This window comes from Boleophthalmus pectinirostris, unplaced genomic scaffold (assembly GCF_026225935.1).
Source record: "Boleophthalmus pectinirostris isolate CB_2022bp ecotype Guang Dong unplaced genomic scaffold, ASM2622593v1 HiC_scaffold_20, whole genome shotgun sequence".
Taxonomy (NCBI): Eukaryota; Metazoa; Chordata; class Actinopteri; order Gobiiformes; family Gobiidae; genus Boleophthalmus; species Boleophthalmus pectinirostris.
Genome location: NW_026571153.1, coordinates 33,371,203 through 33,389,134, shown reverse-complemented (window position 1 = coordinate 33,389,134; position 17,932 = coordinate 33,371,203). Strand labels below are relative to the sequence as shown.

General features: G+C 44.9%; 1 long non-coding RNA gene and 1 other non-coding gene across 2 annotated transcripts; one reads left to right on the top strand and one right to left on the bottom strand.

Annotated features, from left to right (window-relative positions):
- Nucleotides 1–241: 241 nt before the first annotated feature.
- On the bottom strand, nucleotides 242–323 carry trnal-aag (transfer RNA leucine (anticodon AAG)). The gene has a single exon. It is a non-coding gene; the product is annotated as a tRNA-Leu (tRNA).
- Nucleotides 324–9,987: 9,664 nt separating this feature from the next.
- Nucleotides 9,988–11,418, top strand: LOC129409813 (uncharacterized). Its single transcript, XR_008632591.1, has 4 exons — nucleotides 9,988–10,261; nucleotides 10,345–10,392; nucleotides 10,489–10,523; nucleotides 10,681–11,418. It is a non-coding gene; the product is annotated as an uncharacterized LOC129409813 (long non-coding RNA).
- The last annotated feature ends 6,514 nt before the right edge of the window (nucleotides 11,419–17,932 follow it).

Sequence of the window (17,932 nt, the reverse complement as noted above, 5' to 3'; positions counted from 1 at the left end):
CTCCCTTGCCCCACAATGAGCAATGAACGAGTTTAACCCTGAAGTCCCGTCTTTCTTGAGGCCTGGAGCTGCACGGAGCTTCCCCGGTACTGCCCGCTCAACTCGGGAGGTAAACATGAGAGGTTTACAATGGACAGCGCAGGCAGAGCTGTCCAGACACCCTGAAAAAGGAATCACGCCCAGCTACAGGCGACTTCTAAAATGAAAGTGTCAAAATATCGTTACGTCAGGAAAAAATTTCTGGCAGCGGTGGGATTCGAACCCACGCCCCCGAAGAGACTGGAGCCTTAATCCAGCGCCTTAGACCGCTCGGCCACGCTACCTCATAGCGATGATTTTTGGCAGTTAGAGTTAAAATTGTGACATAAGTAGACTCAAAGTGTTTTTTTAGAGTTCTGAGTTTTGTGTGAATAGAGTTCAGTAAATGTGTATGAAGGCCTCTGTCCGGTTGTGAGCACACACTTGCCTTATATATGCTATAGGCCTAATGTGTCTATCTGAAACTCATATGAACTCATTTCTATGTTAAAAAAAATAAATAAATAAATAATAATAATAATAAATCTCATCTAAAACGTCCACGCACTGCTGAGTCCGCCTCTGTCTGCTCACCTCTAGATGGCGTCCTGACACAATCCTAAATACACAAGATCTTTTTCCCTCGTGTTTTTGTTAAATGCCCGCCCAAAAGACATCCAACACTTTTAATGTGCGATTAATGACTAAGGAATAAATTTAACTGTTTTATTGTTGTTGGCATATTAAATAACGAAATTACATTGAAAAAACGTAAAAAAAATAAAATAAAAAATGTACTTTGATCATTCAGCCTGCCTGTGGAACCAAACATGACCCTACACAGGCCTGTCCTACAGCGCGTAGCCGACATGGAGGAAGCGCTGAGCTGGAGCACATTCTGCTGCTGCTGCTACTGCTACACTCTGGCCGCATCTCATTTCGCTTTCCTCGCTTCCTTCTCTTTGATTCCTCTCCTAGATTCTGCAGGAAATGAGTGACGAAGTCCCACCCACAGAGGAGACAGAGAAAAAAGAGAGGAGCAGAGGAGAGAGAAGCAGAGAAAGAGGAGCACAGGAGAGAGGAGCAGAGAAGAGAGAGAAGCTTTTTTTTTACAGCCAAAATAGTGGAAATAAAAACACCAGGATCATGTAGAGCAGATTAATATGAATATTTTAAGACCAAAATGACAAGGCTCACAGCAGCCGTTACAGAGAGAGGAGCCACAACATTCCAATGGGAAGGAGTCAGAAGGAGCCAGAAGAGTCACATGAGAACTTCCTGTTTGGAACACAGCAGATAGCGCATTAGCTCTGTCCATTTATATATGCAGTCTATGGTTTTAGGATATTTTTAAATGAGTTTTAATGTCACATTCAGGATTACATAACATGTCCCTGCACTTGTGACAAAACAAACTCCTCACTGAGAGGCAATTATTTTATCTGATATCTTCCTCTTGAATCCTCACTCAGGTTTCCTCTGTTTTTTCCTTCTCCTGCCTCCTCTGAGCTGAGGACACCACTTAATATGATGCATTTGACTGACAGCTGAAAAATGGATGATCAAGAAGAGGAATTAAGGAAAAGAAAGTGGGGAAAGAGAAATGAGATGCGCCCTCTGTCGATCCCTCCAGTCCTCAGTGGCTCATGTAGGCCTAACACATGTGAGATAGGCCTGAAGGAGACAAAGAGGGGGGTAAGCCAAGTGCACATGGGCTTCAGACAAACATTTCCTTCCTGATTTGACCCACAGACGACCTTTCCCCATTCAAAAGAGATAATTTGGATTTGAATTGCTTTATTGCTATTATCACAGAGACATCTGCCATAGCCTGAAACCTTTGAAAGCAAAATCAGAACAGAACACTAAACTCTGAGGCCTACCCAGCCTGTATGACCATAATCCCAGTGTAGAATAGGGATTTCATTCAGAAAATTACAGACATTACTTAGTATTTTCAGTCAGATCCCAGACTGTGCGGAGGGGCTGCAGCTCCTTTGTTTGGTCCAGTGTGTCTGCCTCTGCCTCTCATACTCCAAACAACGGTACACCCCAGCTTATGTCGTAGCATTATATTATTATTATTCTTGCACACCTACAAATCTGTACATTTGTGTCTTGTAAACAGTTTGCAGTGGTTCAACGTTATTCCTCACTTATCGTACGCATTCAGAGCATCCTATTTACTCATCCTGATGAGTTTGTAAGTGCTGCTTCAGAAACCAGAACGGTGTTTTGTTTTCACAGTAAAGTATGCTAGCATGCAACAACTAGCATGTTAAAGCACACTTCCCAATACTCAGACAATAAAACTCTATAGATGCAGATGCAGACAGTCCACAGCACTTATTTTGACCACAAGAGCTAAATACAATACATCTGTTCTGGAGCAAGACACAAATCCATGCTCTAATAAATGACTGAATCAAACGGTTGTGCCCACACTTAGACTGTCTCATCGTCTTCTGATGCCTGAAACCAACAGAGGAGCCTGTGAGACCCTCCTAACCCTGTCCACTAGTCTTCTGCCATTCATCTTACAGCAAGCCATATTCAACATTTAAAGTTAAAAGAGTTTGGCCGCCCCTGTTGTATTCTTACATATCACCACTAGATGGTATCTACATTACTGCTGTCTGTTATTCATATTCATCTGGATTTATGCTTCAGTATTTTAGCCATCTCTCCCAGGCCCCTATTCAAAGTGCAAGGCTCCGCCCACAAGCCCACGTCATCCATGCTCCGACACCACAATTCTCCATAAATATACAAAAAACATACAAAACTGTACGTAACTTCACAAAGCTGATGTGAAGTGCAGTAGTTTCATTAAAAAACATGTTTTATTAATTTATTGTATTCCTCCCTCCTTGAACCGTCGCCCCTCCTTGAATCGTCACCTTATCGTTGTGGAGGGGTTTGAGTGCCCGAATGATCCCGGGAGAACCTGGTAGGGTCACCCAAGGAAAACAGGTTCATAAGTCCCATATGATGAGTCACACACAGAGGTCAGTTACGTCGCCCGGATTGGCGTCACCGGGGCCTCACCCTGGAGCCAGGCCTGGGGTGGGTGCTTGCCAGTGAGCGCCTGGTGGCCGGGCCTTCCCCCACAGGGCCCGGCCGGGCTCAGCCCGAAGGAGCGACGTGGGGCCGCCCACCACCCGCGGGAGGAGCCATATGGGGCCGGTGCAAAGAGATCTGGGCGGCAGTCGAAGGCGGGGGCCTCAATGACTGGGTCTCCGGACATGGAGACTAGCTCTGGGGACATGGAATGTCACCTCGCTGGGGGGGAAGGAGCCTGAGCTTGTGCGGGAGGTTGAGCGTTACCGACTAGATATAGTCAGCTTCACCTCCACGCACAGTTTGGGCTCTGGAACCCAACTCCTTGAGAGGGGCTGGACTCTCCATTTCTCTGGCATTGGCCGCGGGGAGCGGCGGTGGGCTGGTATGGGCCTGCTCATTGCCCCACAGCTCAGCCACTGTGTGTTGGAGTTCACCCCGGTGAACGAGAGGGTCGCGTCCCTGCGCCTTCGGGTCGGGGACAATTCTCTCACTGTGGTGTCGGCCTAGGGGCCGAACAGCAGTGCAGAGTACCCGGCCTTCTTGGAGTCCTTGGGAGGGGTACTAGACAGTGCACCGACCGGGGACTCCGTTGTTCTCCTGGGGGACTTCAAGCGTGCTGCAGCCCGTGTGGTTGCGGAGGCAAAAACTCGGAGCTGGGAGGAGTTCGGGGAGGCCATGGAGAAGGACTATCGGACGGCCTCAAAGAGATTCTGGCAAACCGTCCAGCACCTCAGGAGGGGGAAGCAGTCCTTCACCAACACTGTTTACAGTGTGGGGGGAGAGCTGCTGACCTCGACTGGGGACGTTGTCCGGCGGTGGAAGGAATACTTTGAGGATCTCCTCAATCCCACTGTCACGTCTTCTGAGGAGGAAGCCGAGGCTGAGGACTCGGAGGTGGACTCATCCATCACTCTGGCTGAAGTCACTGAGGTGGTTGGAAAGCTCCTTGGTGGCAAGGCTCCAGGGTTGGATGAGATCCGTCCTGAGTACCTTAAGTCTCTGGATGTTGTGGGGCTGTCTTGGCTGACACGCCTCTTCAACATCGCGTGGCAGTCGGGGACAGTACCTCTGGACTGGCAGAACGGGGTGGTGGTCCCTCTGTATAAGAAGGGGACCGGAGGGTGTGTTCCAACTATAGGGGGATCACACTCCTCAGCCTTCCCGGTAAGGTCTATGCCAGGGTACTGGAGAGGAGAATCCGGCCGATAGTCGAACCTCGGATCCAGGAAGAGCAGTGTGGTTTTCGTCCTGGCCGTGGAACACTGGACTAGCTCTACACTCTCCATTGGGTGCTCGAGGGTTCATGGGAGTTTGCCCAACCAGTCCACATGTGCTTTGTGGACTTGGAGGAGGCATTCAACCGTGTCCCGCGTAGTGTCCTGTGGGGGGTGCTCTGGGAGTATGGGGTCTGGGGCCCTTTGCTAAGGGCTGTCCAGTCCCTGTATGACCGGAGCAGGAGTTGTGTTCGGTCCAGTTTGGGGACCACAGGATCTCATCTCTGCTGTTTGCGGATGATGTTGTCCTGTTGGCTTCATCAAACCAGGACCTGCAATGTGCACTGGGGCGGTTTGCAGCCGAGTGTGAAGCGGCTGGGATGAAGATCAGCTCTCCTAAGTCTGAGGCCATGGTTCTCGACCGGAAAAAGGTGGCTTGCCCTCTCTGGGTGGGTGGAGAGTCCCTGCCTCAAGTGGAGGAGTTCAAGTATCTCGGGGTCTTGTTCACGAGTGAGGGAAGGACGGAACGTGAGATTGACAGGCGGATCGGTGCAGCTTCGGCAGTGATGCCATCGCTGTATCAGACTGTTGTGGTGAAGCGGGAGCTGAGCCGAAAGGCGAAGCTCTCGATTTACCGGTCAGTCTTCGTTCCTACTCTCACCTATGGTCATGAGCTCTGGGTAGTGACCGAAAGGACGAGATCGCGGATACAAGCGCTCGAAATGAGTTTCCTCCGCAGGGTGGCTGGGCGCTCCCTTAGAGATAGGGTGAGGAGCTCAGTCACACGGGAGGAGCTCGGAGTAGAGCCGCTGCTCCTCCGGAGGAGCTGGAGGACGTGTCTGGGGTGAAGGAAGTCTGGGAGTCCCTGCTTAGGCTGCTGCCCCCGCGACCCGGCCCCGGATAAGTGGACGAAAATGGATAGATGGATGGATGTATTCAGAACAATAAAAGGTAACATTGTGATCTATATATGTAACACCAGAGCTTTAAGAACTAATTCTTCAGCCATGTTTGCAGAAAGCCCTGCTCTGAAGGGAGGAAGGAGGTCAACTAAATAATAAAAAGGAAATCTTTTTTCCCCCAAAATATACTCTGGACAAATCTAAACACAGCACTGTAAGAAAGTGACTACACACATAAAACAAATACCTCTACAGGGAGTGCAGGCCACCCTGAAACCTACAGGGAGAACTGCACCAAAACCTTGGTCTTCTGCTGTGTCATGGCGAGACCTATGGGTGTTTGCACTCTTCAGATGAGTAGAAGAAGAGCCCTGCTGAAAAATACAAGAATACAAAATCAGTTGTACTGTACGTAGGGAGAATATTTTTTAGATTGAAGTTTCATAAACAGAGCAGATTTAAACCTACACTTACGGCAGTTACCATAAACGTCCCAAAAATGCAGCACAGACACCCGTCTGATCACTGACCAGAACACTGAGCAGGTTCTCTTCATGGAGACCACTGAGGGTCATGTGATGAATGACGTCCAGGTCACAGGCCAAAAATCAATATTTACCGTTCACCTGTGAAATATGAACCTGCAGTGAACGTGAGCAAGAGGAAGAACAGAGTGTTACAATAAAACAGTGTGAAAATGATGGTGCAGGACAAACCCCTCAGGCAGGGGGCTGAATGGGTGCTCCCTGAGAGATGGGCGCATTTAGAGATGGGCGCACCCCTAGAGATGGATGCACCCTTAGAGATGAGTGCTCCCTTAGATTTGGGTACGCTTAGAGATGGGTGCCTTTACATATGGGGGCTCCGTCAGAGATGGGTGTGCCCTTAAAAATGGGTGCGCACTTAGAGATGGCTAAGTTTAAAGATGGGTGCTCTTGGAAATGAGGGCACTTAGAGATGGGTGTTCATAGAGGTGGGTGCCCTTAGAGATGGATGCTCTTAAAGGGGGGTGCTCTAAGAGATGAGGGCGCCCTTGGAGATGGGTGTGCTTAGAGATGAGTGCTTTTAAAGATGGGTGCTTTTAGATATGGGTGCTCCCTCAGAGATGGGTGTGCCCTAGAGATGAGCACGCCCTTAGAGATGGGACACTCTTAAGGGCTGTTCAGACCAGAGGGTCAAAAAACGCCCTAAACACCTCTATTTGGACACCTTCGCATTTGAGTTTAGACGCCCCCGATGCACGTCTTTGACGCTATGGATGAACAGGAGAAAAATACTTGACTCGCGTCCATTGCCCTGGAAACAAGTACCCACTCTCGCTCTTTTCCCGAAAATATGGCAGACCAGACTGAGACAGACTTTAGTGTTTTTATAACATAAAACAGCGGAGGAGATCGACTCGATGACTGCGGCATATATATATGTATACTCAGCTAATGACACTGGTTCAGTCCTGGTTTAGTCCCAGTCTAGTCCCGGTCTAGTCCTGGATTAGTCCTGGTCTGGTTCTGGTGTAGTCCTGGTAATCCACTCTGTGATTGTGGTATATATATTTCTGCTGTGCTAAATATGCTGTTCTATGTGGCTCTCGCTCTGGTTCTCGGGTCTTTCTCTTTCTTCCTGATAATAACGTTGCTACATCTCTGGATACTCGTCCCTGATTGGTTGACGCGGCACATCTGAAAAGTTCAGCATTTTCAGCTTCTGACGCTGACGCCTTGCACACACATCTAGAGTGGGATTTTCCAGATTCGCACCTTGCTGACACCCTAAGACATGCCGCTTGCAGGACGCTCAAAACACGTGTCCACATGACTTGGGTCTGGCTCCACTGCACTTGATTACGCGCGTAAGGGCCTGGCTCCACTACATGCGTATTTCGCCCTACGCGAGCGTAAAATCTGCAGCTTTTGGACATGTAACTTTTAGAATGCATGGAAAGTGAATGAGGGCGGCTCCGCTGCACGTGCGTATGGAGGAGTGCATCATGTGCGCGTAGATTTCAGAAAATAGAATCCATCCTATTTTTTGACACTCTATGCTAGCGTAGGCGCATATCCCCATCAAATTTCAGAGAGAGCATGAATCTTTGGTTGTATGTGTGTGTTTACATCATGAGCACATCGTGCTCCTGGGGCAGTTCTGTGTTGTGTGAAGGAGCCAAGCTCCAGAAATACTGTTAATTAGTGCTTTAAAATTTACTTTTGAAATCCTCACATTTGCCGTGTACAGAAGGTAAATACAAGCCTGTTCTGATGTTAGTTTCACTGTGGACCTGATACAAGCAGCTAAACGTGCCCAGTCAAGTTTGATCGGTTTTCCCATTAACAAACACAGAACCAGTGCTGCGCGTGTACGTCCTGCTGCAGCTGCCGGTGAAGTCGCCTTTGTGTTGACGCGCGGCTGTGGTTTTACGAGGTTATGTGCGTAAACACTGATGCGTGCAGTGGAGCCAGGCCCTTAGAGATGGGTGTGACCTGAAAGATGGGTGCTCTTAAAGATGGGTGCTCTTAGAGATGGGTGCTCTTAGAGATGGGTAGTAGCAGCAGCAGCAACAGTAGTAGTCGCAGTAGTAGTAGCATTAGTAATAGCAGTAGTAGTAGCGCAGTACTAGGAGTCGCAGTTGTAGTTGCAGCAGTAGTAGCATTAGAAGCAGTAGTAATAGTAGAAGTAGTAGCAGTAGTAGTAGTAGTAGTAGTAGTAGTAGCAGTAGTGGGTGTAGTAGAAGTAGTAGTAGTAGAAGTAGCATCAGTAGTAGTAGTAGTATTATTATAGTAGTTGTAGTAGTAGTAGTAGTAGTAGTAGTAGCTGTAGCAGCAGCAGAAGTACTTTTAATAGTTATAGTAATAGTCGTAGTAGCAGTAGTAGCATCAGTAGTAATAGTAGTAGTAGTAGTATTGATAGCACAGTAGTAGTAGTAATAGTTGTACCTGGAGCAGTTGTAGTACTAGTAGCAGTAGTAATAGTGGAACTAGTAGTAGTAGTAGTGGTAGTAGCAGTAGTACTACTAGTAGTAGCAGCAGTAATACCAATAGTAGTAGTAACATTAGCAACAGTAGTAGTAGTAGTAGTAGTAGTTGTTGTAGTTGTAGTAGCATCAGTAATAGTAGCTGTAGTAGTAGTAGGTCAGTAGCAGTAGTAGTTGTAGTTGTAGCAGTAGTAGTACTACTAGCAGTAGTAATAGTCGTAGTAGTAGTAGCAGCAGTGTTGTGCATGAACGAGTTCAAAAGAACGCGTTCATTGAACACGTTCATTTTTCAGTGAACTTTGAACTGAACGCAACACTTTTGTAAATCAAGAACTTGAACGTGAATTTGTTCAAATTATGTGTGATGAACGACGTACGTCACTGTTGGGGTTCAGTTAAACGTCGGAATTTGACGAGTGACGATCTGCTAGCACTTCACCTCGCGAAACCACAGTCGCGTGTCAACGCGAAGGCGACTCCACCGGCAGCTTTAGCGGAACGTACAGGCTCTTGTGTCTCTCAATGGGAAAGTCAATCAAACTTGACTGGGCGCGTTTAGCTGCTTGTTTTTACCTTCTGTACAGGCTGACCACGGCAAACGCAAGGATTTCAAAAGTACATTTCAAAGCACTAATTAACAGTCTATGTGGATCTGGGCTCTTTCACATGATACAGAACTGCCCAGGGAGCACCCCTACTAGCATCAGGATCCGCAGCGGATCCGCTTTCGGTCCGCCAAATCCGCCCCACAGTCCGTCCGCTTTGCGGATCCGCTGCGTATTTGTTCCGTATTCGCATTCTGACTGTTGCTAACCCTAACCCTTGGATGGCCTGCTGTTACAGAGAGAATCTGCGGTTAAATCATCTTAGATCCACACTGTGAACGTACTTTTAACACAACACTTTGTTTTTGACACAATGATTTGTACTATCAATGCGCGGATCCGCGGGTAACCCGGTTCGGATTCGCTGCGCGGACGCGCCACTGACTCAGCCGTTATCAGAACCTGAGAGAAAGAAACAACATCCACCTGTTGTCTGTGGATTTCACTGTAAGTAATAGTTTAAAAGTTAATTGTATTAGTCATCATTAATGTACATAACGTTAACGTTATATTGTGGTGTCTGTACATCTGTGACTCTGTGTGTTTTATCAGTTTTGACGAGCGCAGTAGGAAAGTTAGCGACAGAAGCAGCTGACGTGATGAAGACGATGTGAGGTCAGGAGTCAGGATAACTCCATCTCTTGAGGTAGATCCCAGTCTAAATACTATTTTTATATAAAGCTACTTATATTCTTGTATATTTTTACGATCACAGAATTGTAATTCTGCTCCGTGATCATTGGTCGTGTTTAACGGGCTCGGCTCTGGCTGGACGCCGCTCTCGGCGCTCTCCCTTCGGCTGTGGAGCGACGGTGACACCGGTGTCTGATCTGGTTGTGTTTTTTAACCAGAGATAATTATTATTTGTGTGTAGACTAGAGTGTTGACTGTTGAGTTGAGACTAAAGTGCAGTCATGTCAGTGCCTTAATACAATAATTTAACGCAACGTGCCATAATACAATAACGTAACGTAATAAAAAGCACAACTTTTAACAACAGCTAATGTTAGCTAACCAACCAGATGACATCAGGAGCCCCTGTCCTTCTGCTGAATGTCCCCATCAGGAGCCCTGCACACTGATCAGAATTAAGTACTTTTAATGATTTTTGTGACAGTGAAGATTTAGTTTGGAGTCAGATCTGACTTTGTCTCTAACTTGAGACGGTGCTTCAGACTTTCAGTGAGAGATGTTGACATGAACACTAATGTGTCACATCTATATTACACTGATATTGACTCTGAACACCATCATAAATTGATTATTATATTTTAAATGTTGTGGTAAAAGTAAATGTAGTAGAGTATTGTGTATTAACAGCAGTGAAATACGTCTCATGTTCATACTCAGGCTTATACTAAAACAAAAGAGTTCAGTTTTACTGCGCTAAAGTATTTCCTATGAGTTAAATCATGTTTTTCATCTCTGTTTCAGAATATACTATGGTTAATAAGAAGATGGACATAACAGCATGATAAAGACCCTCTGGAGGTAAATACTGCACTTGGATTAAACACTGGGGCCTGAAATGATCCAAACTGATATTTGTGTTTCTCTTATTTGATGTTTTACAGAATTCCCTCTGCTGGGCCAAGTTCCAAAAATGTAGAGACAGACCCTCTGTAAGTTTACTGTATTATCCTACTTTTATTAACTTTCATAACTAAACATATGCACATTATAATCACACCTGTTGTTGTGCATATTGTTTCTTTCAGAACATGCTGTGGTGGAGCTTAAAGACTGACCCTCTGTAAGTGCACAGATCTCTCCAACAAGTGTTTACCTTTCATGTTCAAATCACACAGCCACTGTCATGACTTACAATGTTCTTCACAAACCTGAACTCTAACTCCTTACAAGAATAAGAGGTGTAATGGGGTGTTTAATACACACTGGTGTCATTTCAGATGCTGTGAGAAAGGGGAAGCCCAGAGCTGGACACTGACAGACTGGATCTTCACCAGTAGGACTGAAGAGGAGCCAGACTCACTGCACCTCTGCCTCAAAACCTCTGCCTCAGACTGAAGCTAAAGACAGTGGCTCTGAAGCTCCCACACTGCACACTATAAGAACAACCATCCGTCTAATTGTTCTGTGGTGGTAAACACAAGTTAAGTTTGAGTTTGAACAGTATGGTATGGCTACACTCTGTCTCATCTGTCCAGGCTTTTACTCATATAGCTTATATTTGTTTTTTGCCATTTAAAAAAAAACAAAAACTTTGCTTAACTTGAATTATTTTTAGTAAAAACTGTAAATTGTCATTTTCATATTAAGAATGAAGCATTGGTTAACTCAAAGGGTATATAAGTCCTATAACATTAATAATGATTATTCATGTCCTAAGATTTCTAATTAATGATTTAAATAAATATTGTTTACAATGTAAAAAAAAAAAAAAAAGTTTCTTTTTTTCTTAACTAATGAGATTTAGTGATAGGATATCACTGATCCAACTTTGAAATTGTTTAAGTTTATGTTTTTAAATTTAAGCCTTTATATCCTAGTTTTAATACTTGCTGTAAAAGTTTTATGTACAATTACAATGCAAATGCTGCTGGTGTGTATTTAGGTCAGTAGGAAGTGGATCAGTATTAAATCTGAAGCATATTTAGGCTCCTAACGACACAATAAACAGATCCGCGGCAGATCCGCGGCAGATAACCCGGTTCTGAATCCGGGCTTATTTTGACGGATCCGCGGCGGAGGCGCGGCTGATCCGCTGCGTATCCGCGCGGCGGATCCGTTGCTGATCCGCGGCGATGTGCAAGTGAACTCCGATGCGGATCCGTTCTGCGGTAGCTGTAGTAGTAGTAGTAGGTCAGTAGTAGTAGTAGTTGTAGTTGTAGTTGTAGAAGTAGTAGTACTACTAACAGTAGTAATAGTCGTAGTAGTAATAGCAGTAGTAGTAATGGTAATAGTAGAAGTAGTAGAAGTAGTAGTAGTAGTAGTAGTAGTAGTAGTTTCAGTAGTAAGTTGTTGCATCAGTAGTAGCAGTAGCAGTAGAAATAGTAGTAGTAGTAGTAGCAGCAGCAGCAGCAGTATTAGTTCTAGTAGTAGTAGTAGTAGTAGTAGTAGTAGTAGTAGTAGGGCCATAGTAATAGTACTAGTAGTTGCAGTTGCAGCAGTAGTAGTACTAGTAGCAGTAGTAATAGTCATAGTAGTACTAGCAGTAGTAGTAATGTTAGTAGTAGAGGTAGTGGTAGTAGTAGTAGGAGTAGTAGTACTACTACTAGTAGAAGCAGCAGTAGTAGTACTAGTAGTAGTAGTAGCAACAGTAATAGTAGTAGTAGGTCAGTAGTAATAGTTGTAATTGTAGCAATAGTAGTGCTACTAGCAGTAGTAATAGTCGTAGTAGTAGTAGCAGTAGTAGTAATAGTAATAGTAGAAGTAGTAGTAGTAATAGTAGTATTAGGAATAGTGGCAGTAGTAGTAGTAGTAGTAGTAATAGTGGCAGTAGTCGTAATAGTGGCAGTAGTAGTAGTAGCAGCAGCACCAGCAGCAGCAGCAGCAGCAGTAGTAGTAATAGTTGTAATAGCAGAAGTAGTATTAGCAGGAGTAGTAGTATTGGTAGCACAGTAGTAGTACTAGGATTGGTAGTAGCAGTAGTTGCCATAGTAGTAGTAGTGGTAGTAGTAAGTAGTTGCAGTAGTAGTAGTAGTTGTTGTTGTAGTAGTAGCAGTAGTAGTAGTAGCAGCAGTAGTAATAGTAGTAGCAGCAGCAGCAGCAGCAGTAGTAGTAGTAATAGTAGTAGTAGTAGTATTGGTAGCGCAGTAGTAGTGGTAGTAGCAGTAGTAGTCATAGTAGTAGTAGCAGTAGTAGTAAGTAGTTGCAGCAGTAGTAGTAGCAGTAGTAGTAGTGGTAGTAGCAGCAGTAGTAGTAGTTGTAGTAGTAGCAGCAATAATAGTAGTAGGAGTAGAAGTAGTAGTAGTAGTAGCAGTAGTAATAGTAGCAGTAGTAGTAGCCGCAGCAATATTAGTACTACTACTAGTATTAATAGTAGTAGTAGCAGCAGCAGCAGCAGCAGCAGCAGTAGTAGTAGAAGTAGTAGTAGTAATAGTAGTAGTAGTAGTAGTAGTAGTAGTAGTAGTAGTAGTAGTAGTATAGTAGTAGTGTAGTAGTAGTGGTAGTAGCAGTAGTAGTCATAGTAGTAGTAGCGGTAGTAAGTACTTGCAGCAGTAGTAGTAGTAGTAGTAGTTGTTGTAGTAGTAGCAGTACTAGTAGTAGTAGCAGCATCAGTAATAGTTACTGTAGTAGTAGTAACAGTAGCAGCAGTAGTAGTGGTAGTAGCAGCAGTAGTAGTAGTTGTAGTAGCAGCAATAATAGTAGTAGAAGTAGAAGTAGTAGCAGTAGTAGTAATAGTAGCAGTAATAGTAGTAGTAATAGTAATAGTAGTAGTAGTTATAGTAGTAGTAGTCATTGTTGTAGTAAAGTAATAGTAGTAGTAATAGTAGTAGTAGTAGTCGTAGTCGTAGTCGATCCATGACTCTCCACGGCCGACGCAATACCAGAGGAGGTTCCAGAGGCTCAGCATGACGAGATTGACATAGGGAAGGTGTCTCTGAGTGTGTGTAGCACCAGGAGTCGCCCCTGGAGCATCCCTGGTGCTCTGGCTCAGTCAGCCTGACTGTGAGTGATGCAACTCAACCTGCACACAATCTGTTCAGCCTCCTGCCCCCCGGGAGGAGGTATGGGAGCTGCTTCATCCACCAGGCTGTTAGGATGCTGAACTCTCTCCCCTCTCTAACCACCAAGCTGCCAGAAACCAGGAAGAAGGAATCTGAGTCTTCCTAAAGAAGAAAACTTGGACTTTTCCATTTATTATTATTATTATTAATATTATTATTATTATTATTAATTTAGAAGAAGACAATTTCAATTTGTCATATGTTTCATATGAAAACTAACAATAAACTAATTTAATTGAATTGAACTGACTAGTCTACCCCAGGGAAAGCTCACTGTCCCTGGGTAGAGGACCAGGAGTCTCCCCTCACCGGAGGGTTCGGGTTAATGTGCTGAAGCCAGAGTACCAGAGAGGCTCCAGGGGCCATTCCTGGTGTTACATCCAGAGACATTGAGCCTTCCCTGGGTCAGACTAGTCAGGGTGGGCCCCTGGAGCCTCTCTGGTACTCTGGGCCTTTTCTTGTTTGGCAGGGGCCATTTTGAATTTTATGTACTGGCCACTAGGGGGCACCCAAACTTGTATCCATGGATTTTTGAAAATCTTAGGCCTGTATCTAACAACCTGCCAAAAATCTAAAACTTTTCCAGAAGTGCACAATTTTCATGAATAGCCCCTGGGTGAAGTCCTTATGTCCTCCACACTCCACTCCTGTGTTTAGTTTATTTACCAAGAATGCACCTTTGGATCCTTACCCACAATGTATGGCAGCTTCATTTTAACAAATTAAATTTAAGCAGTAAAATGCATTTTAATCAAATAAAAGTCATTACACAATAAAGAATAAGTAAATATTTTTCCATTTTAACTACATTCTAGCGCAGGGGTGGGCAAACTTTTTGGCTCAGGGGCCACACAGGGTTCAAAAATTTAACGGAAGGGCCAGACAGGAGCAGATGGATGGAGTGGAGAGAAAATAATAACATGAGATATGTAGAAAACCTGAGCTTGAATTTCAATTGAAAGTCACTACAAAACATCACAACAAAATACCTGTCTTTCTAAAACTCTGAAAGTTAAATTATTAAAATACTTTTTTTTATTACTAACAGTTACTATTTAAAAACACTGAAAGTTCTGTTCTCCTTCAGGATCTTCTCATCATACTCTCCTCCTGGCTCTTTATTTCAAAAACAGTAGAAGATGCAGATCTACTTCTGTTCAATGTGCGTCCTCAGAGCCAAAACTCAACAACGACCAACGCAAGGACGGAACAGTGCCAGTGTGCCAGTCAGCGAGCAGCGTGTTATATTTGATCTGGTGCACATTGTTTATAATGAGTGTGTTTCCATGCACATCAGTATCTCGATTACGATCGGGTTTTTTGTGTCATGGCCCATGTAAATGCACTAATACTTTACTGCAATGTAAAGTTGAGTGCGAATGTGTCCAAAAGACAAATACTTCTGAAATACTTTCCTAATTGTGGCCGTCACCATATTTTCTTTAGCGCACCTCCACTGACCAAAGCGTGCGATTGTAAAACTCTCCAGTACAAGCCTAAACCCAACTAAATCTTTCCTGTATGATATTTTCTGATCTGTTGAATGTTATGACTCTGTGTACCTGAAGACTTCATCATACGTGGTCTACAAGTTTATCAAATTTTTCAGAACAGAAACAGTGCAGTGTTATGTCTCGAACACGTCTGCCTCACTCATGGTCCCAATACACCGACCGAGAATGACTCCTGTCATTATAGGCCGAAAGAACACTTTCCCATAAAGCATTGCGGCCAAAATAATAAGATGCACCTCAATGTATAGGCGAGTTTCAGCTGACGTCATTGTTATTAAAAGCCCACGTTGCATGCTGGGAAATATTTTGGTCGGAGGCAAGAAACACGGTAGCGGTCAAACACAGTGTGTAACCTTTGTATTTATCCCCAATAATGGTAAATTCCTGCTGCATTATCGGATGCACAAATAGAAGCACGGAAGAAGGAAAATGTCTTTTTCGTATTCTAAGTGAAAAGAACCGCTAATGGTGAATGAAACGGCTTTCAAACATTCGCAGAGCAAACGTAGAAGATCCTAGCAAACCGTGGACTCCAAGTTCAACAACACATCAAGACTCTTGGAGGTTTTCATCTTTTCTGCTGTGAATGGCCCAGGAGTTTCCACCAAGTCATTGTGGATATTGCCGAAGTGAATATTTGTCCAGGTATTTGGTGATTCCGACCAGAAATCTGGTTTGGTCCACCTTTTGTCGGGGTTGAAAAGGGTGATTTGGCTCCATCGATGCTTATGACCAATTTCTGGTTGAATCCTCTGGGGTCCTCTGCCGTTAGAGTGGATAAATAACCGGGATCAAAGCCCTTTACGTGCTTTCTTGCTCCGTCTGTCACGTTGAATTAGTGTTTCTTGCTGCCGACCAAAATAATTCCCAGCATGCAACGAACGCTTTTGTCAACAATGAAACTCACCTATTTGTAGTGCGCATCTACTGGGAAACGCCAGAAATGCAGGATAAATAAAACATTAACAAGGTTTATTACTATAATTTATTCAAGTTCGGCGGGCCAGATTAAATGGTTTAAAGGACCGCATATGACCCTCGGGACCCCTGTTCTAGAGGAGTGTGACAAAGTGATCTTTGGAGGAAGGATCCTTAAGAATGGACACAGAAAACATGAATGGAAGACTGTAGCAAACGTATTACCACTGAAATCAACCATTCTGAGAAGAATCTGGACCAGTTTGTCTCCGAACCCACAAATAAAAATTACCCCAACAATTCAAACCAAATTTAATAGGAATTTTATATGAATTCTATCTGGACTTCATCATTAAATCTCATGTTTAGTGAGATCTGCTCAATCTATTTTCTCGTAGACCTTCCTTTGTACACGTGGAGGAGCAGTGGCTCTACTCTGAGCTCCCATGTGACTGAGCTCCTCACCCTGTCTCGAAGGAAGCACCCAGACACCCTGCAGAGGAAATCTTGTCCAGAGCAAAACTTCAGAGCCTCAGGTTTACAAAAAGCCCAGCCGATTGTCTGAGCTCCAAAGGTTCAGAAACAGATTCAGTTTGAATTCATCATAGTCGGGCATTTAAAGAATAATAAGCCCAAACAGGGCTTTTAAAGGGTAAAGCATTGTTATTATTAAACTAAGAATATCTCCATGGAGACAAGTCAAGTTACGAGTCAGATCTGTGGAGAGACTATGGAGGAATGCATGTTTTCTGACAAAACATTGTTATTGAAAAAAGACAGAACGATAATGGTGAGACATCTATCACCAGCAGCCCCACACAAACAAGACTCTGCTACACATCAGACGCTTCACACACCAACACCACGAGTGTGAACACACGACGAGGAGAGGAGGAGGACGAGGAGAGGAAGAGGATGAGGAGGACAAGGAGAGGAAGAGGATGAGGATGAGGAGAGGAGGAGGATGAGGAGAGGAGGAGGATAAGAGGAAGAGAAGAGCAGGAGGAGGAGAAGAGGAGGAGGACGAGGAGAGGAGGAGGAGGAGGAGAGGAAGAGGACAAGGAGAGGAGGAGAAGGAGGAGAAGAGGAGCAGGAGGAGAAGAAGAGGAGGAGGAGAAGAGGCGCAGGAGGGGAAAGAGAGGAGAAGGAGAGGAACAGGGGAACAGAAGGAGAGGAGAAGGAGAGGGGGAGGAAAAGGAGAGAAGGAGGAAAGGAGCAAAAGGAGGAAAGGAAGAAGAGGAGAGGAGGAGCAGGAGGGGTGTGCAAAGAAGAGAAGGACGAAGAGTGTTCAGTGTGTAACTGGAGTGGGGGAGGGGAAGGGAAGTGGAACTTACCCATATTCACAGAACCAAAGAAACACACAGGAGCAGAACCAGAGGAGCAGACAGGAGCAGAAACAGAGGAGCAGACAGGAGCAGACAGGAGCAGACAGGAGCAGACAGGAGCAGAGGGCTGATTGTAGTAAGGGTCCGCCCAGGCCTGTGTGTGTGCGTGTGTGTGCGTGTGTGTGGCGTATGTGTGTCAGTGCAAATGACACTGTCAGGTGTGTCAGGAGAGTGCACGTGACCACCAGCATATACACGCGCGTATGCACGCACGCACACACACACACACACACGCACGCACACGCGCGCGCGCACACACACACACACACACGCACACAGAGTTCTAAGAGTTTAAAAAGGAAACGACTGATTTGTGAGCGTGATGACGCGCACACGCACGGCTCTGTGCACATCAGAGCAAGTCTGGACAGCCTCAGCACACTGATGCGCCGCAGCAGATCCCTCCGCGCCACACTGCCTCACTGGGATGAGGACAAAATGAGCCGTGTGTGCGTGCGTGCGTGTGTGTGCGTGCGTGGGGGGGGTTAAGTAACATTTACATTGTTACTAAAGTAACATTTACAATGTTAACATTTACAATGTTACTTTATGTGGGAAATGATGTAGACATTTCATCACGATATCAAATAATATTTTCATTTGTGTAGGGGTGTACTATGTTCAAACACACACACTGTAAACGTACAGTAGCTC